Source organism: Martes martes (assembly GCF_963455335.1).
Source record: "Martes martes genome assembly, chromosome: X".
NCBI lineage: Eukaryota > Metazoa > Chordata > Mammalia > Carnivora > Mustelidae > Martes > Martes martes.
Window position 1 is genome coordinate 90,011,165 of NC_137897.1, and position 27,483 is coordinate 90,038,647.

General features: G+C 38.8%; 1 pseudogene across 1 annotated transcript in view; it reads right to left on the bottom strand.

The window, feature by feature from the left end:
- Positions 1-10,556: 10,556 nt before the first annotated feature.
- LOC308337463 (glyceraldehyde-3-phosphate dehydrogenase-like) overlaps positions 10,557-27,483 on the bottom strand; it is a 125,383-nt pseudogene continuing 108,456 nt past the window's right edge. Inside the window, exon 6 of the transcript in view lies at positions 10,557-11,625. The product of the transcript in view is annotated as a glyceraldehyde-3-phosphate dehydrogenase-like (transcript). The remainder of the gene's footprint in view (positions 11,626-27,483) is intronic.

Genomic DNA, 27,483 nt, shown 5'->3' on the forward strand with positions numbered 1-27,483 from the left:
TGATCCCAGGGTTCTGGGATCGAGCTCCAGCATGGAGCCCTGTGCTGGGCCCCCTGCTCAGCACAGGAGTCTGCTTCCCTCTCCTTCTGCCCCTTCCTCTACTCATGCTCTCTCTAGCTCACTCTTTCTCTCTCTCAAATGAAAAAAAAAATCTCAAAAAAAACAGTTCTCAGAATTAGTTAACTCAGAACCAGGCCTCTCGATTTTGTGTCCTGTCATCATACTTCCTTGATATGTTCATCCCCAAATAGAGAAGAGTCACAAGTTAGATAGTCTATGGTATTAATTTTTTGTTCCTGTGTTGAAAAGATGAATAGGGGTGCCTGGTTGGCTCAGTGGGTTAAAGCCTCTGCCTTCGGCTCAGGTCATGATCCCAGGGTTCTGGGATCGAGTCCCACATGGGGCTCTCTGCTCAGTGAGAAGCCTCCTCTCTCTGCTGCCTCTCTGCCTACTTGTGATCTCTGTCTGGCAAATAAATACATGAAATCTTTAAAAAAAAAAAAGATGAATAAATGGAGATATCTTGGTGGCAGTTTACCATACACATTGAATCTTTTAGTGTTCACCCTCAGGTCCGTTGACAAGCAACCCATCATCTCTCTAGTTGTGAAATTGACAGAGGGGATATCAAATGATATTAAGACATTGTTGTAATTGAAATGTTCGCCCCTTTTGGTTGTGCTATCCAGGTCCTGCCATTGCTCAGGAGCTTCTCTTGGGTTATGCTACCATATTTAACCACCACCGTAACAATGTCATCCATTTAAAGCTCAAAGTATAGTAGTTCCTGGTGTCTGGAAGATGTGAGCCCATTTCTATTTGATTTTGAAGGAAGATTAGAATGAGTGTAGAATGAAATCCGAGTTTCCTCAGAATAATCCTTTGCATGTAAAAGGACACCCTATCTTCAACGTGAATCACCAAGGAAACCCTCCTTAACAAATGAGTCAACATAAGCACAGAAGTAAGGATAAGGAACTGGTATCCAGAAAATATTATAATATTTTTCATTCTATAACAATAAAATTTACCTTAGGTTTATACAATGTATCTTTAACACACTCAATGGAAATTTAATGCAAATGTATTTGAGTAATGTGGTAAATGTGCGAATAATCGCTATAAAGCAACTTGTCATAATGCTTGATGGGTGTCCTAGTCTCTGAAAGTTTTTACCCAATACTCCTTTTTTTTTCATGTAGGTTTAGATTCAGGCATAGCTAAGATGCAAAATAATAACTTGACACAAAAAATAGTTGATTAAGAGACAGGCAGTCCAACATGAGGAGGGGAGATTCATAAATGTATTGGGAACACAAATGTGTTATATTCTGTTGATTTGTCATCTTCAACATACATGTTCTTCTTTATGGCAACATACATGTTCTGCCTTGTGGTCCAAGATGGTTGCCAATTGTTCTTGCTTACCAGGCTGGTGGAAAAGGTGAAGAAGGACACATGTCCTCCCTTTTAAAGACATTTCCTGGAAGTCACATATGTTACTACCCTTTTCATTTTACTGGCCAGAATGTAGAAACATGGCCAAATCTAGCCGCAAAGGGAGGCTAAGAAATAGAGTGTTTATGCTGGGTACCAATATGCCCAACCAAAATGTATGATTATGTTACTAAAAAGCAGAGAGAGAAAAGTCGTCAGAGGATGTCTATCAATCTCTTCAACACCTTCTGGAAGAGGGGACTTAGATTTTGTTTCCGGGTACCAACCCATCCTTGCACCCATAAGCCACAGGTGAACTCCAGCAGTTGTAAGGACTTAGCTGATATGAGGGAGGAGAAGAGCCATCGGCCTTGTTCGGAAGACTGCCCAGCTACCTCTTCTGCTCTGCTCTACCTGAACATCTCTAAAAATGGTTCTTCCCTCCCTATTGTTGTTCTCCTGGAACGAGGTCAGACTAGACAATACCTGTTCAAGGCCATGTGACTGGAACTACTGCATTAACCATTTTTATTTTGATTTTTCCCCCTATTAATTTATATACTTCTGTGCTGACTGCTATAAAAACGGAACATTCATTTTATGAAATTAAGACATATTTTAGAGAAACTACTTTCAACTGATACAAAAATGAATTAAGAAACATATGTTGAATTTTTCCTTTTTGATCATGCATTCTGTAGTCACCCATTTCATCAACAGAGGGCACTGTAGGTTTATTTCATTTTTTGGTTGCTCTATACTGTTCAATCATAGTTTCCTTTCATTTGGAATTGTATCATATTACCCAGGGTCAAGTAAATAAGTGGTAAGTTATATTTGTGAAATATACCACAGATCATTGATCTATGTGACACCATAATCCAGAAATCACTACATAAAAATTACCATAGTATTTTGCCGAAGTCATGTTCTTTAAAATTAATCATATTAATTTTAAGGTAATGTTAACATTATCAGATCACATTTGTTCTCTTTGTTTGAAAAGAAAGGGATTAAAAACCATATATTATGATCAATTGTGATCATTTGATCAATTATGATCAATCCTAGCCTAAGACATTTTTTACCTCTACCCCCATATCATCCCTGGTGTTGTAATATAGGCAAAAGAAAATGATGATATAATCTGAGCGATCATGCTTAAATTTGATATTTTATTTTCAGTGACATAGTTTTACTTTAAGTGACATTTAAAACTTATTGTAAGTGACCTTTATATCTGTAGTGTGTTCTGAGAAGTTTAAGGGACTTGGAAAAGAAATTGCTTTTAGCTTTTTTATTAAGAGAATGAGCTACATATCCATCTCAAATTGAAACTAACAATTCATTATGTCTAATCATTGAAACTTTAAAATGCCAGCTTGAAAATTTTCTTGAAATATAATTTACAACATTGTTAAAACTTGTAATATTGGAAAACTTTAGAAAATGTTGGTAATTGTTCTTAATATCAGTGGGGAATTCAAGTGCAATACATGATCTTTCTAGTAACACTTATACTTTGGTTGTCTAAAATAAACCAGTTTTTTGGGGGGTGTGTCTTTGTGTGTGTGCATGTGTGTGTTAGGAGAGACACTAAAAGAGCTTTATTGAGCAAAATACAGAATAATTCAGAAAGAAAGAAACCTGAACTATACAACAAATGTCTGAGGATATTATCCATTAGTTTTATTCAACAAATATTTACTGAATACCTACTCTATGTCAGGAACTGTTCTAGATAGTAGAAATAGAGTAGTGAGCAAGAGACGAAAATCCTCCTTGCGGATTATATTCTATTGAGAAGCTCTATTCAAATTCCCAGACTGATTATTTATGGTCCTTTTTCCAGATTTTCATGGAATATATAATTAGCCAGTAATTTTTTTTAAATCACACGTGGTGAAAGAAGGAAGGCTCTTGAACACATTTTTTGAGGCTAAACTGATCCTGATACAAAATCTTACCAAAGATACCACATGGAAATTAAAGACTGATTCTCTTAAAATTAAAAAAAAAACTAACATAAAACATTAAACCAATAAAATATGGCCAATATTGGAAAGAAAATAATATCACCAATTATAGTTTATTCCCGAATGTCAGCCTGACAACATTAGGAAATCTCTTACTATATCATAACCAGAAGTCAAAAGAAAACTGAGTTACTGGACTATCTCAGTATATGACCAAAAGAGGCATTTGCTACATTTCAACACCCATGTCTGGATTAATGAAGCTAAACATTAATTTCTTAAAAGCCTACGCATGAAAGAATAAGGTTCAATTGAGATGAAAACAATAACCAACATCATCTGTAACAGTGAGATGCTGGAGACATTATAATCAAAATTAAGACAAGCATTCTTCATCCTTACAATTATGGCAGAGAAATTCCAGCCAATGCAACAAGAAATATCTGCATAGAAAATCTAAGATGTTCTGCCTTAAAAATCTTAGAACTGACGGGAGAGTTTAGTCAAATGCCCGAATACAAAGGAAACGAATAGACTAAATAGCTTTCTTACATATTGATAACTAGTTAGAAAATATAAAGGGAAACAAGACCGCTTAAAATGGCAACATAATGTACAAAATACCCAGAAACAACCGATTAAAAATTGGCTGAAGAAAATGACAAAACTTTACTGGGAGAGATACAAGATTTACATAAACGCAGAAGAATAACATGTTCCTGGATAGGGAGACTAAACAATATAAACACGCCAAGTTTTCCAAAATTCAGATGTAAGTTTATTGTAATTCAGAGCAAAATCCCAGTGGGATTTTTGAAACTTGAGAAAATGATTTTAACACTCATCTGGAAGTTTTAAAACATGAGACATCCAAGAAATTTTTGAACAACAAAAATAAAGAGAAGATGCTTGCTTATATAAAAATGTAGAAAAGAAACAATTTAACCCCAATGTGGTGTTAGAACGGGAGTATATAGACAATGGGAAGAGATTAGAAAACTTGAAACAAAGATGAACATTCTAATAAAAAAATGATAAAGACATAAAAAAGAAGAGAAACAATTGACCAAATAACAAATAAATAAAGCCCAACCTGATTAGCATTCATAGAAATGAAAATTAAAATGAAATATATATATATTTGAGTAATATTTTTAAGATACTAATTCTCTGTGATGAGCATGGATACTCATTTTGCTGATAGGAATTAAATTAGGCCAAATATTCTCAAAGACAATATAGAAAATAGGTATCAAAAGCCTTAAAGTATTAATATTCAAAGAATTCCACATCAGAAAACTATCCTAAGAAACTATTCCGTGATGGAGCTAAAGACACACATCAGAAACAGCCATTTCTTATTTATATAAGTAGGGGAAAACTGGAAAGTAGTGAAATAGCTATATATCAAATGCTCAAATGCTTACTATATGATGTTAGATGAAGAAATTAGGAGGTACAACTTCATGATCCCAATTTACTACACACACACACACACACACACACAATAGACAATAAGAACACAAGGCAGAAGCACAGAAACTCTTAAGAAATGTGTTACAAGCTTAACCATGGTAACCTCTGGGTAGTGGGATTAGGAGAGGTTTTCTGTTCTTTCTAATAATCTGGATGCTAAGAATCCACCATCCGTGTTCACTGATATTAAGATTTTGCCATATCTGCTTGAGATTTTTTTTAAAGATTTTATTTATTTATTTGACATACAGAGATCACAAGTAGGCAGAGAGGCAGGCAGAGAGCGAGGAGGAAGCAGGCTCCCCGCTGAGCAGAGAGCCCGATGCGGGACTCGATCCCAGAACCCTGGGATCACGACCTGAGCCGAAGGCAGAGGTTTTTAACCCACTGAGCCACCAAGGTGCCCTCTGCTTGAGATTTTTTTAAAGAATAAAACTTATAGATACAGCTGAGGCCCACTTTGTACCCTGAGCCTATCCCAATATGCCTTCCTTTCCTGGAATAACCACCATTTTATTTTTTTTTAATTTTTTAAATAACCATTTTAAAGTTAGTTTCCTGCATGTCTCATTTTATGTTAATACAGCAAAATGTTTCCATAAACCATGTACAGTATATTACTGTTGTGAAAATTAATATAGGAAACCTAATTCAAAATGGAGTTGGGAAACCAGGAAGGAAGGTTTCTCACTCATGTACCACTCCTCCCAGCTTTCTTTTCATACCCAGCAGGAAGGATGATTTTTCTCCTTGCTTAACAACCTAGCAAATGAGAAACCACCACTACCCTGAACTTTCCATCTCCTCTAGTGATCTTTTGTTCAAAATAACCTTCTCAACTTCATCCTTTCCTCTATAAAAGCATGCTCTGCTCCTTAGTTCTTTGAACTTGACTATGGTTTGCCTTAATTTGCATGTCCAGGACAGCAATTCCTACGTTATCTCCAAATAAATTCATTTTTGCTGGCTCAATACCAGAGTATTTTTTTTTTAATTTTATTTATTTATTTGACAGACAGAGATCACAAGTAGGCAGAGAGGCAGGCAGAGAGAGAGGAGGAAGCAGGCTCCCTGCCGAGCAGAGAGCCCGATGCGGGGCTCGATCCCAGGACCCTGAGATCATGACCTGAGCTGAAGGCAGAGGCTTTAACCCACTGAGCCACCCAGGCGCCCCCAGGGTATTTTATTTTTAAGTTGAACTCTGGTTGTGTGATTTTTTAAAAATGTATAAGCATTTTACTATTATATATGAATTCTTTTGTAACTTGTTTTATCATTCATTTTATTTTGAGATATATCCATATTGGCCTTGTTCATTTATTTTACTGTTGAGTAGAATTCCAGTAAGTAAGTAAAGTTCTTTCCAAGATTGTTGTAACAACTACACTCCAATTGCACAGCATTTGAAAGAACCGTTTTTCTATATCCTTGCTTAAATTTACACTATCATGTTTAAAGTTTCATCAGTTTGTTGGGTATGAAAGATATTTATTTAAATTTGTGTTTCTTTGATCATTAGAGATTGAACATCCTTTCATATGTTTATTAACTATTCATATTTCTCCTTTGCGAATTGCTTGTCCATATTCTTTGACCGCCTTTTAACTGCTTAAAAAAGACAAATCTATAGGAGTTCTTTATGAATTCTTGATGCCCAATGCATTCTTGGTTTATATGTATTGGAAATGTCTTCTCCCAGTCATATCTTCTAATTTAACCTTGTCTTTTGTCATACAGAAAAATTTTAAATTATTACATACTTAAACTTTGATCTGTTACTTTGTAGTTTTAGCTTTGGGTTCCTGTATTAGAAAGCCATTGACATTTCCAAATCATGAAGATAGTCTCCTGTATTTTGTCTAAAAGGTTTCTTTTTTTTTCACATTAGGTCTTTAAATCCATCTGGAATGATTTTTATTATTATGTGAAGTAGGGATCTAATTTTATTTTTCTTCATATATGTATATACTCAATTGATCCAACGCCATGTACTGAAAAGCTTTTGCTCTCCTAACTAATTTTAACATCATCTCTGTTATATGCTAAATTTTCATATATGTATAAATATGTGCATGTACATTTGGCTTCATTCCATTTCATTAGCCTAATTGCTTCATTTTTCCAATATCACATTGTTTTAATTACTATAACTGTATAGTAAATTCCTATATGTAGTATTTTTGTGATTATTCAATGACAGCTATATAACCATTTCCTTTATGATTTGTTTGAATCATTCATTTAGAAAAAAATAAATTCTATTTGTTTTTTTATTTTTAGAAATCTGATTTTTAAATACTATTTTGTGATTTCATCATGGTTCATATTTATTTTTATAATCTCCATAATTGTTTCATTTTTTAAAGATTTATTTATTTATTTTAGAGAGAGAGAGAGTGTGTGTGTGTGAGTGAGGGGTGGGGCAGAGTGCGAGGGAGAGAATCCTCAAGCAGACTCCCTGCTGAGTGCAGACCATGACACAGGATTTGATCCCAGGACTCCAAGATGGTGACCTGAGCTGAAATCAAGAGTTGGATGCTTGCCTGACTGAGCCATCCAGGCACCCCTAAACTCTATAATCATTTTAGATATTTATCATCTCTTTCCTATTGTTCTATGACCACATTGTATTCAGAGAACATGGTCTGAATGAAATTAATCCTTGAGCATAAATATTTTTATGGTGTAGCGATTTTTTAAGGGAAACTTTTAATTTTAGAATAGTTCTACTTTAAAGAGAAATTGCAAAGATAATAGAGTTTTCATCTATTCAGACCTCTATTATAAACATCAGTGTGGTCAATCTGCCACAATTAATGAACTAATATTCATACATTATTTTAAACTGAAATCTGTGCTTTATTCAGATTTCTACATTTTTAAAAATGTAATGTCCTTTTTCTATTTCAGGATCTCATCCAGGAAATCACGATACATTTAGCCATCATGTTTCCTTAGGCTCCGTAGACAGTCTGGTATTTTGTAGAATGTCCCTTGATTGAGGTTTCTACTGGTGTCCTTCTTTTACCATTCTGAGCAAAGTGTAGAACTCTTACCTCTTTTCGTGTCTCATTTCCCTTCCCCTTTTATAACATAATTGTTCTAAATATTTCTTCTGCTTACATTTAAAATGATACCAGTGTTATATTTTTTAAAACCAGCAAATATAAGTTAGAAAACTCAGACGGAGAAAAGGCTATTGTATTTACCCAGATTTTTGCTTGCCACGTTCTTTCTTCTCTCTTGATGCTTCAGGGTTCTTCTCTCTTTTATCATTTCCCTTTTGTTTAAAGAACTTCTTTTTGCCATTCTTTCAGAGCATGTTTCTTGGCAAGGAATTCTCTTAGTTTTTCTTTCATCTGAGAATGTCTGATTTCTTCCTTATTCTTGAAGGGTACTTTCACTGGGTATATATTTAAGGGGGTGCCATTTTTTTTTTCCTTTAGATAATTCTAACATCTCTTTCATCTCGATGTTAACGTTTACTGATTATCTTTTCTCATTCTGTTTGAGATCATTCTAGTGCATAGTGTGATGAATGATTTTCTATTGAAAGCTGGGCATTTTCATATTGTCTTATGAGGCTCTGGATCTTACTGAAATCTTCATTTTTTAATTTTCTTATTGAAATCTTCTTTTTTTTTTTTTTTTTTCTGAGGACTCCCGGCAGCCAAGGGCCTTTTGCTGACTTTCTCTTTTTTTCTGACACTACTCTGACAGAGGAAGAAGTGCTGCCTCATTATTATAAGGGAGTATAAGTAAAGGTTCCCAGCTTGGTTTCCACAGACACCAGCATCGGAGTGGGGTGCACTCATTTCTCTTGGATAGGATTGGACTTTCGGCCATGTGGTTCCCACTGACGCCACAGGGTGGGTTCACTTCCTTTGTTCCACAAAATGGTAAATGTCCTGACTCTCCACTAGGCCGCCTCTTACACAACTCCGGCAGGGAGGGAGCACAATGCCTCACTGACAGTGGTTGGAGTGTAAGCTCAGGCTCCCCACATCATACCGTCTGACACCATGGGGGGTGGGACTGATTATCAGGCTGTGGGGATAAAAGTCCCTGCTTTTAATATGGCTTTCTCTGAAACATCTAATCAGTGGTGTTGGAGAAACTTGTTAGAGCTTTGTGAGAGTGGGTGTCTAGTTTCCCCCTTCCACCTTTGCTTTCATGGGTGGGAGTCAGGTTACAGTTTCTTCCATGGTGTTTGAATGCAGTAGACTGGTTGCTGTCTAAAAGGTTTTTGTCTTATTAAGCTCTCCCCTTCCTGGTTCTTTGGCTAGAGACAATAAGTCTCGCTAAAGCTTTTTTGTCTGCTCCTGTTGATATTCATGGGATGGAGATGTATCTATTTCTATGTCTTTCTATCAAGTATCTATCCTTCTATCTGAGAACTCAGCAGTGTACCATTCTTTGGTCGCAAAAGTCCGTAACTGACTTGCTTTCTTTTCCACCTTTCAGAGTCTTTATATGTTTGTTTTATATATAATGTCCAGCATTTTCAGTTGTACTTAGCAGGAGGGATAGGGAAAATCCACCTCTGTCTTCCCAGAAGTGACAGTCCCAACTTGTTTTTAAACTTGCCCAAAGTGGGGGCGCCTGGGTGGCTCTGTGGGTTAAGCCTCTGCCTTCAGCTCAGGTCATGATCTCAGGATCCTGGGATCGAGCCCCGCATCGGGCTCTCTGCTCAGCAGGGAGTCTGCTTCCTCCTCGCTCTCTGTCTCTCTCTCTGCCTGCCTCTCTGTCTACTTGTGATCTCTGTCTGTCAAATAAATAAATAAAATTAAAAAAAAAAACTTGCCCAAAGTGGTCCTCATAGTACACATTTTACAAGTGATGCCTCATAAGCTTTCCTCGCATATGTGCCCACTTCTTTGTTCACCACTGTCCTTTTGCATTTCCATTACTTCTTTCGAGAGTCAGCCTTTTTCTCATTTTAGGATAATCTTTGGTCACGCTTTCAGTGAGCATTCGTGAGTGGTAAATTCATTCAGTGGCTGTCTGAAAATGTCTTTTTTCACATTCACTCTTGAATATTTAGCAGCCTTAGGTGGGCAGTTATTTTCCCTCAGCTGTCGGATCCTAGATGTCCACTGCCTCCTGGTATGCTTTGTTGATACGAAATCTATGGTCCATATGATTGCCATTTTATTGGGGGAACATGTCCTTCTTTGGATTATTTGTAATCTTTTCCTTTGTGTTTGCTATTCTACAGTTTCCCTATCTTGTTTCCACATGTCACTTTAGTTTGATTCATCTCCATTGGATCCATTTCGACCTGAGTATTCGTATCTTCCTTAAATTCTCCCCTCTTTTCACTACTGTTTTTTCCCTACTTCCTATCTTCTTCTTCTGGAATCCTTGTTAGATATGTCATTCAGAGAGCCCTTACATCACCATAATAACTAGCTAATCTATATCCCCCTGGTTTTGAGTCTTTTTTTTTTTTTTTTGGCTGGACACAGTATGCTTTGTTGATGGTACATGACAAGGTAGGGGCTCCCCAAGTCCCTCCCCTTCTTCAGGGTGTCAGGGATGCAAACTGTATAAAGGTCAGGAAAGTCTCAGTGTGTGTTGGGTGATGAGTTGAAGCAAGGACTCCCCAGCAGCCAAGGGCCTCTCTCTTCCTCTTGCTCTTGCTACAGCTGGTGGTCCATGTGGCACTTACTCCTTGGAGGCCATGTAGACCATAAGGCCGACCATCTGGTTGCTGTAGCCAAATTCATTGTCATACCAGGAAATGAGCTCGACAAAGTGGTCATGGAAGGCAATGCTGGCCCCAGCATCAAAGGTGGAAGAAAGGGAATGGGTGTCACTGTTAAAGTTGCAGGAGACAACCTGGTCCTCAGTATGGCCTAGGATGCCCATGAGGGGGCCCTCTTATGCCTGCTTCACCACCTTCTTGGTGTCATCCTATTTGGCAGCTTTCTCCAGGCAGCAGGTCAGATCCATGAATGACACGTTAGGGGTGGGAACACGGAAGGACATGTCAGTGAGCTTCGCATTCAGCTCCACAATGACTTTGCCTGCAGCCTTGGTGGCACCTTTGGAAGCAGGGATGATGTCATGGGCAGCCACTCAGATATCATGCCACAGCTTCCTAGTGGGGCCATTCATGGTCTTCTGTATGGCAGTGATGACGTGGACCGTGGACCATGATGCTAAAGTTGTTATGGACAACCTTGGTCAGAGGGGCCAAGCAGCTGGTGCAGGAGACATACAATCTTCCAGGGAGTTGTCATACTTCTCATGGTTCCCATCCCTCATAAACATGGGGGCATAGGCAGAAGGGGCAGAGATGATGACCATCTTGGCCCCACAATTCAAGGGAGCCCCAGTCTTCTCCATGGCGGTAAAGACCCTACTGGACTCTACAACATACTCAGTACCAGCATCACCCCATTTGATGTTGATGAGATCTCACTCCTGGAAGATGGAGATGGGCTTTCCATTGATGACAAGTTTCCCATTCTCAGCTTTGAGCATGCCATTGAATTTTCTATGGGTGGAATCATACTGGAATATGTAGACCACGTAGTTGAGGTCAAGGAAAGGGTCATTGATGGCGACAATATACATTTTGCCAGAGTTAAAAGCCTAATATAGTCAAATCTGTTTACTCCGACTTTCACCATGGTGTCTTGGGTCCATGGCTGACAATGCATCAGAAAATGGGGCTGTCTGTTGAACAGGGAGGAGCTGAGAACTTGAGTTCTTTTTAGACTTCTGTCCACTGGGAATTTTTCTTTCAAGCTTCATTATGATTATTAAAATAGCAGTGGGGTTCCTGGGTAGCTCAGTTATTTGTGTCTGCCTTTGGCTTGGGTCATGATCCCATGGTCCTGGTTTTGAGCCCTCTGTTGGGCTCCCTACTCAGTGGGGAGCTGGCTTCTCCCTCTCCCTTTGCCCCTCCCCATACTTGTTCTCTCTCTCTGTCTCTCAAATAGATAAATAAAAATCTTTTAAAAAATAGCTATATTTTATTCAGTATTTATATGTCCTTCGAACCCAGTTTGGTGTTAGGTCAGTTTGCCACATTGATGAAGCTACTATATACATTACTTTTTAGAGTTTAATGGGCTGTTGTTCTAATATATTTCAAATAACACTGATTCCATTCAACAGTATGAGAGTATGTTTGGTAGGCTTTTCTACCTGCCTTCATGATCATTTATGAGGAGATGTATTCATTTTACCATTCTCGCATAAGTAAAGAGCCCTTTCTGACTCAATCTCAAACATAAGAACATACAATTAGGGGCACCTAGGTGGCTCAGTGGGTTAAAGCCTCTGCCTTCTGCTCAGATCCTCAGATCTCAGGGTCCTGGGATCGAGTCCCACATCGGGCTCTCTGCTCAGCAGGGAGCCTGCTTCCTCCTCTCTCTCTCTGCCTACTTGTGATCTCTATCTGTCAAATAAATAAATAAAATCTTAAAAAAATAAAAAAAAAAGAACATACAATTGTATGCTTAACTACAAAGACTGCAACTAAACTTTATGGCTTTTAAGGATCTTATTTTCAGACTAGTACAGGGCACATTTGACGACACTCCTCACATCATGTTGGTATAATGAACAAACATCGCATAGCATGTGTATCTTTGATTGAATTAACCTATAATTTGCTTTGTATCATTTCTTGAGCTTAGGTTGTTGATTATCCCTGTGTGGACCTCACGTAGTTAAAATGATGCCTGGTAATTGCTGAAGTTGTTCACTTCCACTCAGTGGCCGGGTGATCTAAAATTACTGGTGGGGCATTACCAAGGACACTTGCAAGTTAGAGAAATCGAAGGAGTGAGCAAATGCAATGAGAAACTGGCCACGACGACCAGGGTAATTCACGGCCAGAAGAGAAAAGAGATGCATTATGGATGATGAGCTCATCAAAAAAAGATAGCGAAGTATATCTGAGGTGGAAATGAAACTGTCGCATGCAATCTTCAGTTAAGGGCCAGGATGCGGGTGAGCCCACCATTTCAATGGTTTAGAAAGCATCGTCTCTGCAAAATATCGGATCCTGCTTGAGACACGTGAAGTTCTACACATTGGACATAGTTCAGTATTTTTGCATGAGAGCCTGGTCTGGAAAGGAGATAATAAGTTGAACCCAATGAAGATTAGTTGGAACCCCTGACCCAAGTCATATAATAAGTTTGAAAGGAAATGTTATCCTCTCTTCTTCCTGTTAATGGAGCCCTGTAACTATTGAAGAACAGACTGGATGTGAAAAGTGGTTTAAAATATGGGTACTTTTGGCTTTGGAGAAAAACTGTGTCGACAAAATTGCAGTCATTTCAATTGAAAGAATATTGCTGCCTATGATTATTACTGAATTTTATACATGTTTTAAGATACTAGCTCTTATGTTTTGCTTTATTTATTCAGCTATAAGAAATGGCTGTGGCTGACTGAATACAGAGAAATAAATAAAATGAACTTGACTTCTTTTTTCTTCCCATTACATCTTATTTATTTCTTGGTCTCTTTCATTCCTAAAGCTGATAATGGGGACCATTATCCTGGACTCTATTTTGAGATCAGCCTATAGTACATTGGACTTAGAATCCTACTGCTATTATTGTTCCTTGAATTTTATTCCAAATTATATTGTAAGAATTCAGTAGAGAGTATATTAAAATTACACTCAGAGAAGAGGAGTCAAGCTTTAAATAAATAAATAATGAAAGTCTACAAATTGATAAGAAAATGTGGTGAAATAAAAGGTTGAACAAAAATTCATACAACTCTAAAAATAGTAACAAAACCATCTTTTAGCAAGTTATTTACTTAAATTCAGCTATGACTTTTGAATGTTCATTGCTACCTTTTTTGAATCAACTTCACTGCATATAAAGTTTAGAGACTTATTTGAATATAAAGTTTTACTTTTTGGCTTAGTAATATTATGCATGTGTGCATGTGTGTGTATTATTAGAAAATGAATTAACAAGTGTTGTTTTCTCTCCCCTCAGAACCCAGTTGCATCTACCTGATAGTTAAATTTTTAGAATCTTAAAATCCTTTGAAGGATTTCTCAGGCTATGACTCTGATAAATTTCTTTAGTTATCAGGTAGGTGCAATTACATTGTAGAAAGATCATAGATTTTTCTAGTCAGAAAAATCAGTATTCAAAACATCTGTTTCAATTAGCATCTTCGTGACCTCAGACCAGTTAGTTAATATTGCTAGAACTCAGTTTCCTCATCCATAAAGTGGGCGAATTAATATCTGCTGTCCGAGTCCCCTTGCTGTTTTTGTAAGCAAAGCATCCATCCACTCTGTTGCATGCTTTGAGACATTCAGTGACAATTGTCCCCTTAATATTTCTCCCGTGGGTATTACTGTAGTATTCTGAAATTCCGTATCATATTTGCATATGAGTTATTGAAGGTTTATTTAACAATGTACATTTTTCTGAACAGAGTAAAGCTTTTGAAGCCATTATTAGATGATCAAAATGAAATTGATTGAAATATTTTTCTGCCACCTAAAACCCTGCTATTCAAAGTGCTGTCCCCAAACTAGCAGATCTGAGGATCTGCTAACCAAGGAGTTGGTTAGAAATATAGAATCGAGAGCTCCAACCCAGTCCTACAGAATGAGAATATGCATTTTAATAAGATGCCAGTAAGTCACGTGCACAGTAAAGGTTGAGAAGCACTTATCTGCGTGACTCCTTAAGAAATGGGATAACTTTTGGGGCACCTGGGTGGCTCAGTGGGTTAAGCCTCTACCTTTGGCTCAGGTCATGATCCCAGCGTCCTGGGATTGAGCCCCATATCAGGCTCTCTGCTCGCTCGGCGGGAAGCCTGCTTCTCTCTCTCCCACTCCCCCTGCTTGTATTCCCTCTCTCGCTGTGTCTCTCTCTGTCAAATAAATAAAAATCTTAAAAAAAAAAAAAGAAATGGGATAACTTTTGATGTGGGAAAGTGGTTTAAGTCTGGGCTGGAAAGGGAAAGATTATCTCAGTAGAGGACCTTATATCACAGCTGACAGCAGGAAGACAAAGACACCAAGGAGGGGAGACAGGAAGAGGGTTCCACCGACCTTTTTTTTTCTTTTTTAAAGATTTTATTTATTTATTTGAGAGAGAATGAGAGTGAGAGAGAGAGCATAAGTGGGGAGAGAGTCAGAGGGAGAAGCAGACTCTCTGTTGACGAGGCAGCCCGAGGCAGGACTCGATCCCAGGACTCCAGGATCATGACCTGAGCTGAAGGCAGTTGCTTAACCAACTGAGCCACCAAGGCACCCCAGAAAGAGGGTTCCAGAGGAAACATGCAACCTATTTTGCAATTCCTAAAGGGATGTATCCTTCATAACAAAGACTACTGGTAATCCGAAGAAAAAACAAAAAATAGAGAACTTCAATGCAGAGAGCTTCAATGTTGTAAGGACTAGTTTTCATTTTTATTTAAATCTTTCTCAGTTCAAAAAAAGAACTTCTACTAGGCTAGTAAAACTTCTTACAGACTCTGGAATGATGAGCAGATTTGCATGTTAGTTCATGTCCATCCTACAAAACATGAAATGCCTGATCACTTCTAGGACATGATAAATCTATAGTAATATAGATATAGTCTGTGATCTCTGTATAAATTTGGGAGACATTTTACCCTTATTCTTGGAAACTCACTGGCTTTGGGTCCTATTTGTCAAAAGGTACTGGACATCATCCAACCAATGAGACTTATGTCTTTGTATAAATCAAACTATTTTTGAAGTTTTAAGCATCATGCCATGAATTGTAAAGCAGGACCATTTTTTTTTCTTTTTTGAATTTTAGTCCACAATGTAAATGAATTCACTGGATGAAAACGAGTTAAAGATACACAAACGTTAGAAGTGACCTATGGACTCAAAGTGGATGAAGGACCTCAATGTGCGAAAGGAATCTATCAAAATCCTTGAGGAGAATGCAGGCAGCAACCTCTTTGACCTCCACCGCAGCAACTTCTTCCTAGGAACATCGCCAAAGGCAACAGAAGCAAGGGCAAAAATGAACTATTGGGATTTCATCAAGATCAAAAGCTTTTGCACAGCAAAGGAAACAGTTAACAAAACCAAAAGACAACTGACAGAATGGGAGAAGATATTTGCAAATGACATATCAGATAAAGGGCTAGTATCCAAAATCTATAAAGAGCTTATCAAACTCAATACCCAAAGAACAAATAATCCAGTCAAGAAATGGGCAGAGGACATGAACAGACATTTCTGCAAGGAAGACATCCAGATGGCCAACAGACACATGAAAAAATGCTCCACATCACTCGGCATCAGGGAAATACAAATCAAAACCACAATGAGATACCACCTCACACCAGTCAGAATGGCTAAAATTAACAAGTCAAGAAATGACAGATGCTGGCGAGGATGCGGAGAGAGGGGAACCCTCCTACACTGTTGGTGGGAATGCAAGCTGGTGCAACCACTCTGGAAAACAGTGTGGAGGTTCCTCAAAAAACTGAAAATAGAGCTACCCTACGACCCAGCAATTGCACTCCTGGGTATATATCCTAAAGATACAAACGTGGTGCTCCGAAGGGGCACGTGCACCCGAATGTTTATAGCAGCAATGTCCACAATAGCCAAACTGTGGAAAGCGCCTAGATGTCCATCAACAGATGAATGGATAAAGAAGATGTGGTATATATACACAATGGAATACTATGCAGCCATCAAAAGACATGAAATCTTGCCATTTGCGACGACGTGGATGGAACTAGAGGGTATCATGCTTAGCGAAATAAGTCAATCGGAGAAATATAACTATCATATGATCTCTTTGATATGAGGAAGTGGAGATGCAAGGTGGGGGGGTTTGGGGGGAGGTAGGAAAAGAAAAAATGAAAAGATGGGATTGGGAGGGAGACAAACCATAAAAGACTCAATCTCAAGAAACAGACTGAGGGTTGCAGGGGGGAAGGGGGATGGGAGAGGGTGGTGGGGAAATGGACATTGGGGAGGGTATGTGCTATGATGAGTGCTGTGAAATGTGTAAACCAGACGATTCACAGACCTGTACCCCTGGGGATAAAAATACATTATATGTTTATTAAAATAAAAAAATTAAAAAAAAAAAAAAAAAAAAAAAAAAAAAAAAAAAAAAAAAAAAGAAGTGACCTATGGAAAGTCTACTTGAAGAAGTGCAGCAAAGTTCCCGCTCCAAGGCTGTTTTCTCAGTGATTCACAGCAGGGCATCAACAGCATTGCCTCTGCAGAAAGCATTTCATCTCCTTTGCTATTGGAAAATGGGTGGATTAAAAGTCAGACTGCAAAGTAAAAGTAAGTGAATGACAGAAATTGTATAGATTTTCTATTCATGAAAAGAGTGTATATTGAAGCCATGTAGATTCGCATATCTGTATATCTAATATATATAGCTAAGCTTATATTTATGGAAAGCAGAGATGGCCAATGGAGACTTCAAGAACATTTGTAGTTAAGGGGGAGTTGTTCCGATAGCAGTACAGTTGCAGGCAATTTTACTCTTGTTTCATTTTCTCAACAAAGATATCTTATACCACCTACTTTGCCCAAAGAACTAAACTAAGCATTACAGTGGGTATAAATTATCTAAGAAAAAGTCTTTATGTGATTATGGTCTACAAAGGGAGACAAGACATTCTAATAGAACACATAAGTGCTATAAATAAAATGTTCCTGGAGTTCTCAAGAAGAGTGCGAAATCAATACCAACTTGGGAGAAGTCCCAAAGCCCAGCAGAGGAAGTGGCTCTGGAATGAAACCTTCGAAAACAAGGATTATAGGGGCACCCGGATGGCTCAGTTGATTAAGCATCTGCCTTCAGCTCAGGTCATGATCCCAGGGACCTGGGATCGAGTCCCACATTAGGCTCCCTGCTCAGCAGGGAGTCTGGTCTCTCTCCCCATCTGCTTGTGCTCTTCCATTCTCTCTCTCTCTCAAATAAATAAATAAATAAATAAATTTTTAAAAATGACTGTCATTGGCAGACAATTGAGGAGGAGAGGCCACTCTAAGCAGAGGGAACAGTAGAGTCTAGAAGAAGAAATAGAAAATGCGGATGGTATGTAAGAAATTGCTGTAGTCTTGTGTATGTGTAGGGAAGCAGAGGGAAATAGGGGTGAAAATGTGGGTTGAGACAGTGGTTTTCAACCACTCCACACATCAAAATCACCGAGTTAGGGACAGACTGCTAAGGTAGGCGCTGAAGTGATATAATAAAGATTGCTCAGGCCTCAGTGATTAGAAAGGACTAGAAGAGTGAAAAGGGCAGAAGCAGGCCCCCTAAAACGACCACTATGCTCATAGTCCAACAGAGGGGCAATAGCTAATAATTATGGGGAACAATACTAGAAGTGGAAACAAAAGCTAGGAGGTGCGGGATATTGCCCAGAAGGATAGGCTATAGTGACTGATTGAAGGTGGTGGAAGTCTAGGAAGAAGGCGAGATCAATGATGATTGTGAAATTCAAGTATGTGTGACTGAATGAACAGCAGTAGCATTATCCAACTTAGAATACAAAAGTTAAGAGAAGGCTTCTGTGTGACATTATGAAAAGATAACCTAATAATAACCCTTTCCTGACACCCATGGCTTTAGGTTGACCTTCGTATTAGACTGTTTCATAACTCCATGGACCCTTACTTGTGGCATATCTTCGAGTGTGATTTTATATTAATTTGCATGGTGTGTTAACATTAATGTGCCCTATGAGACCACAAAGTCCACGAGGGCAGAGAAACACAATGTTTGACAAATCATACACTTTTTGTTGGTTCAATTTTTCCACATGAGTGGTTGAGTAGACAAAAGAAGGAATTTTTAAGTAACTTATTAGAATCAACCGGGACATATTACTGGCACAAAAATGTTTGCATGAAAGACATTTGTTGTTAACTTGCATATATTTTTATTCCAAGAACTTCAAAATATCTAATGGTGAAATTCTGCATTTTCTGTTAGCCTAGTGGGACAAAAAAGTTGAGTAAACTAGTTTGATGAAACACTCCCTAAGATGAGGCTATTTAGGCTGGCTTGAACAAGAAAAATTCAAAACATTTTAGAAGCTCTATCTTTCTGGGGCACCTGGGTGGCTCAGTTGGTTAAATGTCCGACTCCTAGTTGACTCAGGTCATGATCTTAGGGGTCATGGAGTTGAGCTCTGGGCTCAGTGCGGAGTCTGCTTGAGATTCTCTCCCTTTGCCCCTCCCCCACTCACACAGGGGCACATGCTCTCTCCCCTCTCAAATAAATATGTAAATCTTTTAAAAAATCTATTAAAAAAAAAAGAAGCTCCATCTTTCTGAGTGTTTACTCTCACTTGTAAGACAAGTATGTGCTCAGTAAGACAAACATGTGCTCAGTAGATTTGCTTTTATAATTCAAGATCATAACATGCATGACTTAACGTGAAAATAACCCAGAGGAATTATAGAGAGGTGCAGCTTTTTGGTGGTGTTCAAGATCTACCCATCTTCCATCTTACTGTTAAACCATTGTTCTCCCTCATTTTTCTCTGAGGAAATGGAAGCTAAGAAGGTTCAAGAGCTTGGTGATGACTCTACATTTAATTAGTGACAGAGCTAGATGACACAGGAGATGGAACTCATATTTATCGACTGTGTCTTGTACGTAACACCGTTTTAAACTTATTCATCTTTAGAGGTCACAACTCCCCTCTGAGACAGGTGTTCTCTCTTTTTTATAGATAAAAATTGAGGCTCATGAAAATTCACTTTTACCATGGCATATACTAAGTCGTAGGGAGGATTCCTTTGATTCCAAACCCTATGCTTCTTTAACAATAACACGCTGTGCCACAATCTTCCTGGTTTCCACTAGTGTGTTCCACACTGATCATTTTCTGGAAAAGACAGAGCCATTTCAGTAGAAACATTGGCATCCAAAGGGTGGGTATGTTCTTACACTATAAATGGAATGAGAATTTATATGATTATTGGCAAAGTTGAGGAGACAATGTAGATCTGACTTGGACAACACAGCACTGAGTCAGAAAGGTAGACCTGAAAGAAACAGAAAAAAGTGTCTCTGTATAGACAGACAGAGCAAACATTATCATACACTTAGGGAAAGGAGGGCTAGAGATTGGCAGATGAGTAGGAAAAGGGCAGTTCGGGGTCACTAAGGGGGACTAGATCTTCTTCGTAATTTTGGTCCTGTTCTTTTTTCCCTAGAGTTTTTTCCTTTTTTTTATTGTCGCAAAATACACGGAGCATGAAATTCACCATTTCAAAGTGTACAATTCAACGGTATTTAGTACATTCATAGTGTTGTACAAGCATCACCACTGTCTAGTTCTAGAGCTTCATCATCCTCAAAGGAAAAATCATACCCATTAAGCACAGATTTCCTTCTTTTCAAAGTCAAGTGAGAGAACATCTGTTCGGTCTGGGATCGAAACATTGAGCTGTGAAACAGAAAGCTTCCCACTGAGACATAATCAAGACCATCTCCTAGTTTCCCAGTCACTCAATTTCTCCCTGCTGCTACAATGTTCAGGGTGGCGCTATCTCTTTAAATCCAGCCCCTGATCGAAGTCTGTAGACACAGACTGACAGAGAGCTGGAAGTTCATAAACCAAGTTGGTTCGACATCCATTCTTGTCCTAAACTAAGACAATTGCCATTGAAAACACGATATAAGACTTCACTGGCAGAATGTACTTTGGGTCATTAAGACTTTACTACCCATACGCATAAAAACCGACAAAACTTGGTGTGTGCGAGCAGGGTGGGGAAGACTCTTTTATAGTTATTACCGAAAAGGAGGAAAAAGAGGTTTGCGATAAACTGTTAACACATGGTTTAGCATTTCTAGACCAAAAGAAATAAAGAAAGTGCCTAAAATAGTGAAGAGATATTGCCTGGGAGCATACAAGAGGGACAAAAAGGAGCAATGGGAATGAGGACAGAACAGAAGGAGGGACACCGAGGCATTATAAGTTAAGTCTTATGAAAAGCTTAACGTAATGAAAGTTACAACGTAATCTACTAGACCGTTTCTTCAATGGAGCAGAGCACGCCTGCCTCCAATAGAAAGAGCAAAAGAAACTGATTATTGATTTTCTTCCCCAACAGGTCATGCTCCATTCACAGTAACCGTGCAGGGTACTGTCTGCAGAAACCCGCCAGATGGGCTGGGTGGAGAGGGAGAACACGCGAGATGATACAAGGGAATACAAATCAGTCACTTTTATGGCAGCGTCGCTGGGCGTTTGATGGGAATGGCAGACGGCAAGAGTTCTTTAGTATGCATTTCCTATCTTTCTTTGGGGAACCAATTTATTTTGGTATTTTACCTCAAACATCAAAATGATACACAGTACCGTAGGCTCTCAGCAGGCTTTCTTAGCTTGTCCCCAGAACGGGGACAGATTCAATCTCCCAGCCTCTCAGGTCGCAATTCATTAGAAGGGAGAACAAGGTGACTAACAATGTGAGACACTTGGACCAAACATTTACAAAGAATATTCAACCGCTCCACATACACTCCTTGGAAAATCTCAGTAGGCAGAATAGAGAACAATTTTGACTTTAATGGCTTCGATACAGTTTTTTTTTAATGGATACAATAATCTTAAATATTCACCTTTAGAATATGAACAAGAAGTTCATTTGTATCTTCCCAGAAAGGATCAGGATACAGGAATTGAGGGAGACCTCAATCTAAGGAAATGGGTGGGCTCCCACGTTCAGATTTTAAAGACAATTTACTGAATGAGTAGCCAGGTCGACCTCCAAGCCCAGAATGTACTGTTCAACTCAGTCATGGGTCCTGGTTTTGGATCATGAAATAAAGGGTCAGGATTCTCTTATTTTTTCACCCTTTTCCAAGGCGAATGGTCAGTTCAAGGTACATTGCTAAGACAAGCAAGGGGGGTTGTCTTTGATTTGGGACACATACCAGTGTCCTCAGAGCTACATAAGTCTCGGTGCCCTCAGTCTGCCTTAAATACAACACCTGCCCCCTACTGTAGGATTCCAAGCAGGCCGGACCTGCTTCTTAAAGTGCTGCTAGATCCAAAATTATCTATTTTATTTGCTTGTAATAAAATTGTCCTGCCTTTCTTTCAGATAATTTATCTTCCACCCCAGTGTCAAGAAGGAAACAACCTAAGGGGAAAAAAAAAAAAAAGGAGGAAAAGGAAACAACTTGCTTCAAATCCCTCTTCATGCATGGATGGCTCATAATCCCCCTTTGTCGACTCTGCTGTTTAAATTATTTAAAGAGAAGTCTGGTTAATCCAAAGATACTACTAATTGACAGACTTCGTTTGTGTTAATAACATGAGGTGAGAATATTCAACCAGTGTAGGCAAATTTTTTTCTGAGCTGGAGGCCATGGAACAGGTTAGGGCTTCCCAAATGGTTTGCTCTTTCAAAGAGATGTTTTCCCTAAAATGTGAAGTATTTCGGATTGTTTCTTTCTTTTTTGTTACTTTGGTATCAAAGGCCCCCTGCAACCTTGTATGGTGACCGAGTGACACCTGAGGCAGGATTGGTGATAAATGTCGGCATCAGGGATCCTCCCGGAGATGAAGCAGGAACGAAAATATAACAATACTTATTTGTGAGGGAGGTGTTTGAAATGGGAGAAACTTACTGAGTAGCTTCTCGTGATGAAATTCACCGGGTTTCAAAATGAATTTAACAATTCACGACAGCAAAATTTCACTCTTTTGTCTGACTAAATCCCAGTGAATCAGAAGTAGTACAAAAACAGTATACACAGTATTTGACAATAATAAACTGTAGGGTGGCAGAATAATTTAATATACGTCTTGTGCAAAACAAGAGTTGTGTTTCCTCCCTTGGGGTTGTTTTTGCTGAAACGCACCGGGGAAAGTCATGAAGAGGCAACAGAAACATTAGCACTGAAAAATTAGATTGCGAGGGCAACACAAATTTCATTGGTGTCGTGTGTTACTGAGCAACGCGACTCGAAAGTTTATCAAGAAAAAATGTGCAATCAGTTATAATTGATATGTAGAGGGAAAATGACTGAAATTCATCTACTTAGTGTCTTAACCCTTGCCAAATCTTAAAACTTTGGCTTGAAATAGAAAGCAGAGATGAAGAGTAAGGTTAAGCAAGTCGATATGAATTTACCTCTCTGAGAAGCACCAATCAGACAATAAACAGGCCAGAGAAATGTACGGTATCCCAGAAAGTTAACAGCGGTGAAAATGTTCTCTCCAGGAACCAATGGATTTATTCCCTGTGAGCTCACGGATCCCTTAAGCATGGCCAATGTTAGAGAGAATCTCATCCCAAATGGCTGTTCTCTAAGACAATTCTATTATCCACGGGGCATTTCCCGTCCCTTCTCAGTGATGCATTTCTGGAGATTCTGAGCCTAGAAAAATAATCCTGCTAATAATGGACAAAATAAGCCATGTATTAATTATGTGCTGAAGTTGGCCACAATTGTTCTACACCCATTATCTCATTTAATTCTCGCAACCCTGTGAAATAAACGTGATCACATCTACATTTTATAGAACGAGAAAAATGCAACTTAGGGAAGTCGTGTCTGCCTGAGTTCGCAGAGCTGGTAAGCAGTGGAACTGAGACGGAAACCCAGATCTACCACAGTAAATCCATGCTCTAAAGTCATGATCTTAAAAGTGGATTCATGCATGGGTGCCCAACTGGCTCAGCTGGAGGAGCACGGAAGGCTTGACCTCAGGGTCTTGAGTTCGAGCCCCATGTTGGGTACAGAGATTACTAATAAATAAACAAACAAACAAACTTTAAAAAAAAAGGTGGATACATTTACACTAGCAAGTGTGCAAGAAGGTCACTTGGGTTCTGGAAGTTAATAATAAATTACATATTTAAGTGAAAACAAAAAGCTAACAGGTACCAATATTTCATATTATAGATTGACACAGGTACCCTCACTAGATGTGCGCATCACATGCTCAAACATTACACTGAGTACACGGCCTGTCCCAGGGAACCCTGGGCATTTCCCTCTTTGGAGAAGGTGGTAATGCTCTGCTGCTTTTGGCATATTGCCATGTGTTCCAATTTCCGTGTGCTTGTTTTAGCACATTTGTGGGTTACATTATGCAGTTTTCTTTTTTTTAAAAAAATATTTTATTTATTTATTTATTTGAGAGAGGAAGCTCACACATGAGTGTGTGTGCGAGTGCGTGGGGAGGGTAGAGGGAGAAGCAGACCCACCCCCAACACACACAGTGGGGAGCTGGACCCAGACGTGGGGCTGGATTCCAGACCTCTGGGGATGATGACCTGAGCAGAAGGCAGATGCTTAAACGACTGAGCCACCCAGGTGCCCCTATTATGCAGTTTTCAACGGGCAAGTTGTTTATTTATTTAAGAATACTTTGATTATAGGTGATCCTGAAATGTAAGCACAAACCAACAAGAAAAGTTGGGGCTGACAGTTCTAGTACCTGTTGTTTTTCTTTTTAGCCACTCATAAACAGAGTGAAAATGATGGTACAAACAGATCTGGTTGGAAGGTGGCCAAGATGTATTTTTAAAGTTTCCTGGAATCTACGTGAAATGCAGATGTACATACACTATCATTAACAATGAATGACTCCCACTCCTAATGTACAGTGTGTCCTGAGCTATGTATTGATAGTATGAAGCTATACTGATTAGCAAAACCTTAAAAACTACCCACTTTAAACATTAACATAAATCCGTACCGACACTTCAGCAATGTTTAGAACCATGAAGTATCTATGTGATATTTGATAACACTTCCTAAACTTAACCATATCTATGTATAAGCCTTTTTTGAAGTTTCTTAACATACTTATTATGTCTACAACTTATAAATATGAGTACATATATTAAGTGTGCTTTTTAAAAACTGCTTTAGGATTGTAGGGGTGCTTGGCTGGCTCAGTTGGTATAGCCAGCGACTCTCAAACACAGGGTTGTGAGTTCAAGCCCCATCTTGGGGGTAGAGATTACTTAAAAAAAAAAAAGAGTCACAAACTGATCTAGGAGTGTAGTCAAAAATGTTTGGAGATCAGTTTTCTAAATCACTAGTATTATGTTGTTTCTCTAGGGGACATGAGGCTTAAAGTTGTTCAGTGAAAGGACATTTAAATGTTAAGGGAAGAAAAATGCGGACACAGGAACATGAATACTCAATGGCTCACTCAAAATTTTCCAACTTTTAGCATCTCCTTCTGTCTCTTTCATTGTCCTTTAGTGTACATAACCTATTCAATGGCTTTAATACTGCCTGATGTGTCAGAAGTCTTCAGATCTGTAGTTTCATTTTCCTAGTCTCTTGATGCTGTGCCTTCTGGTGCATCTACTATATAGCATGCTTGTAAAATCAGGTATTTTACCTTTTTGTCCTCACATATTTATTTTTCAGAGGTTGATTCTGGATTTCCAACTCTAATAAGCACTTCTATTCGGCTGATTTTCTTCAGCGACGGTGAGATAAATTAGATACAATCTGTACATTAGCACTTTCATGTTAATATATAAAATATATCTAAAAACATTATAATCTGGGTCACGTGTATGAATTTCTCTCTCTCACCCCTGACAAAATTGCCTACCCTCTCAGACAATTGTCCCCTACTAGCATGTGTGCCCTTATACAGCTAGCTGGTGCCAGCTCCTTGAATTGCAGCCATGACGCTCCCTGTCAGGACTGACGTACAACCAGCAAGTAGTAAGATGGGCAAAAGGCACAAAAGGACATCTAGAACACTGAGAGTCGATAAATCCATGAGGCTAGGGCATATAAGGTAAAGAAGTGCAGACTCAGGGAGACCTGGCATCAAGGAGTTCCAGAGACAGACATCAGGCAGATAGATTGCCAGATAAGAAACCCACAGTCTCAAAAGAGACTGACCGAAGACAGAAATGATTCAAGGTTAGAACTCTAGTATCTGGGGGCAAAAACACTAAAGAGAGAGAAAGGAGAGAGAGAGAGAGAGAGAGAGAGAGAGAGAGAGAGAGAGAAATTTATGAGGCAAAGACTCTTGAAAAGCAAAACCGTGACCCAAATGCAAGAATTGGACCATAAAGGGAGATCTTGATGTCATGTAGTAAGGCAAAAAACTGAATTTACTAGAAGCAGGTTACACTCTTAAAATATTGGTAGTGCTCGAGCTGGCTTGATGCTTCATTGCCAAGATATATATCAAAGGTTATATATTCCTTTTGCAGCAGAGTCAGCAAGCGGGTTGGGGTAAGTTGACTCTACTGGGGGGTGCCGACTAGAAGTAGGCTCAGGAAAGGGACTTGCTAATCTGAGCAAGTGTCTTGCTAATTGGTGCTATGAAGTGCTGGCAAATTGTGTGGTTCCTTTAATTTCTGTTTCCAAGTTGAATTTCAACTGGCTATGTCCCAGAGTAAGAGATTATTATAAATACTTTTAAATAACGTCAGCCTGTAGGATGAAGTATTATTAGATCTGTCACTGAAATTTTATGCCCTGATGCACGGGTTGTACTTGTCAGGTATTTTTCAGAGAAACAGAATATATATATCTTATTGGTTCCTGCACACACACACACACACACACACACACACAATCACAATGGCTTCATATAACCATACAACTGCTGAGGTTGGCAAGACCAAATCTGCAGGGTAGGCTGACTAGCTATAGACTCAAGAAAGTGTTGGTGGAGCTCAAGTCCAAAGGCAGTCTGCTGGCAAAAATCTCTCTTTCTCGGGGGATGAGTCTTTTTGTCCTTAAGGCTGATCTCTTCGATGAGGCTCACTCTCCCACTTACACTATGGAAGGTCATCTTCTTTACCCAAAGTCCACTTTTTAAAATATTAAACTCATCTAAAAAATACCCCTACAGCAACATCTAGATTTAAGTTTTGACCAAATATCTGGGTACCATGGTCCACCTGAATTGACATATATGATCATCATCCAGGAGTTCGTATATGAACTTAATTCAACAAAATTAATTGCTTACTTTTTATTAAGTGCTATACTGGGTGCTACAAATCTATTAGCAATTGTTGAGCAGTATCAGTTGTAGTAGCAATATCAGTTATATAAACACTGCAATAGGCCAAGCAATGGCTGAGGACATGAAATAAGGCAGCAAAGGGAAGGAGAGTGGAGAAAAAAATGGACAAACAGAAGATATTTTATCTTTTCAGTAAGATCTGTGGAATACTTAGATTGGGAGAAGGTGAGGAAGAAGGCATATGGACATTTGGGTGGATGGACATGCAATTTATTCAAAGAAGGAGTAACTTAGAGGAAGATGAGTCTACTTTTGAATCTGAGATGCCCTGGGACAACCAGTGGAATTAATTCAGTGAGTAGTGGATTTGTATTTATGTGGATCTAGAGGTCTGGATACAGACACAGACTTAACTAGTTGGACAGGTCAAAAAATGAAGAATCATCTTTGAGCCTCTACCTTCATCCAAACAAATAAACAAACCACAATCCTGTCAGCTCAAAGTTTGAAATTTATTCTCAATGTCCTAATTTTTCCCTACTTCACTGCTACCAACCTAGGGCAAATCATCACTCCTTCTTGCCTGGATTATAGCAACAGTTTCCCAACTGGTCTTTTTGCTTCTAGCTTGAATCCTCACCAT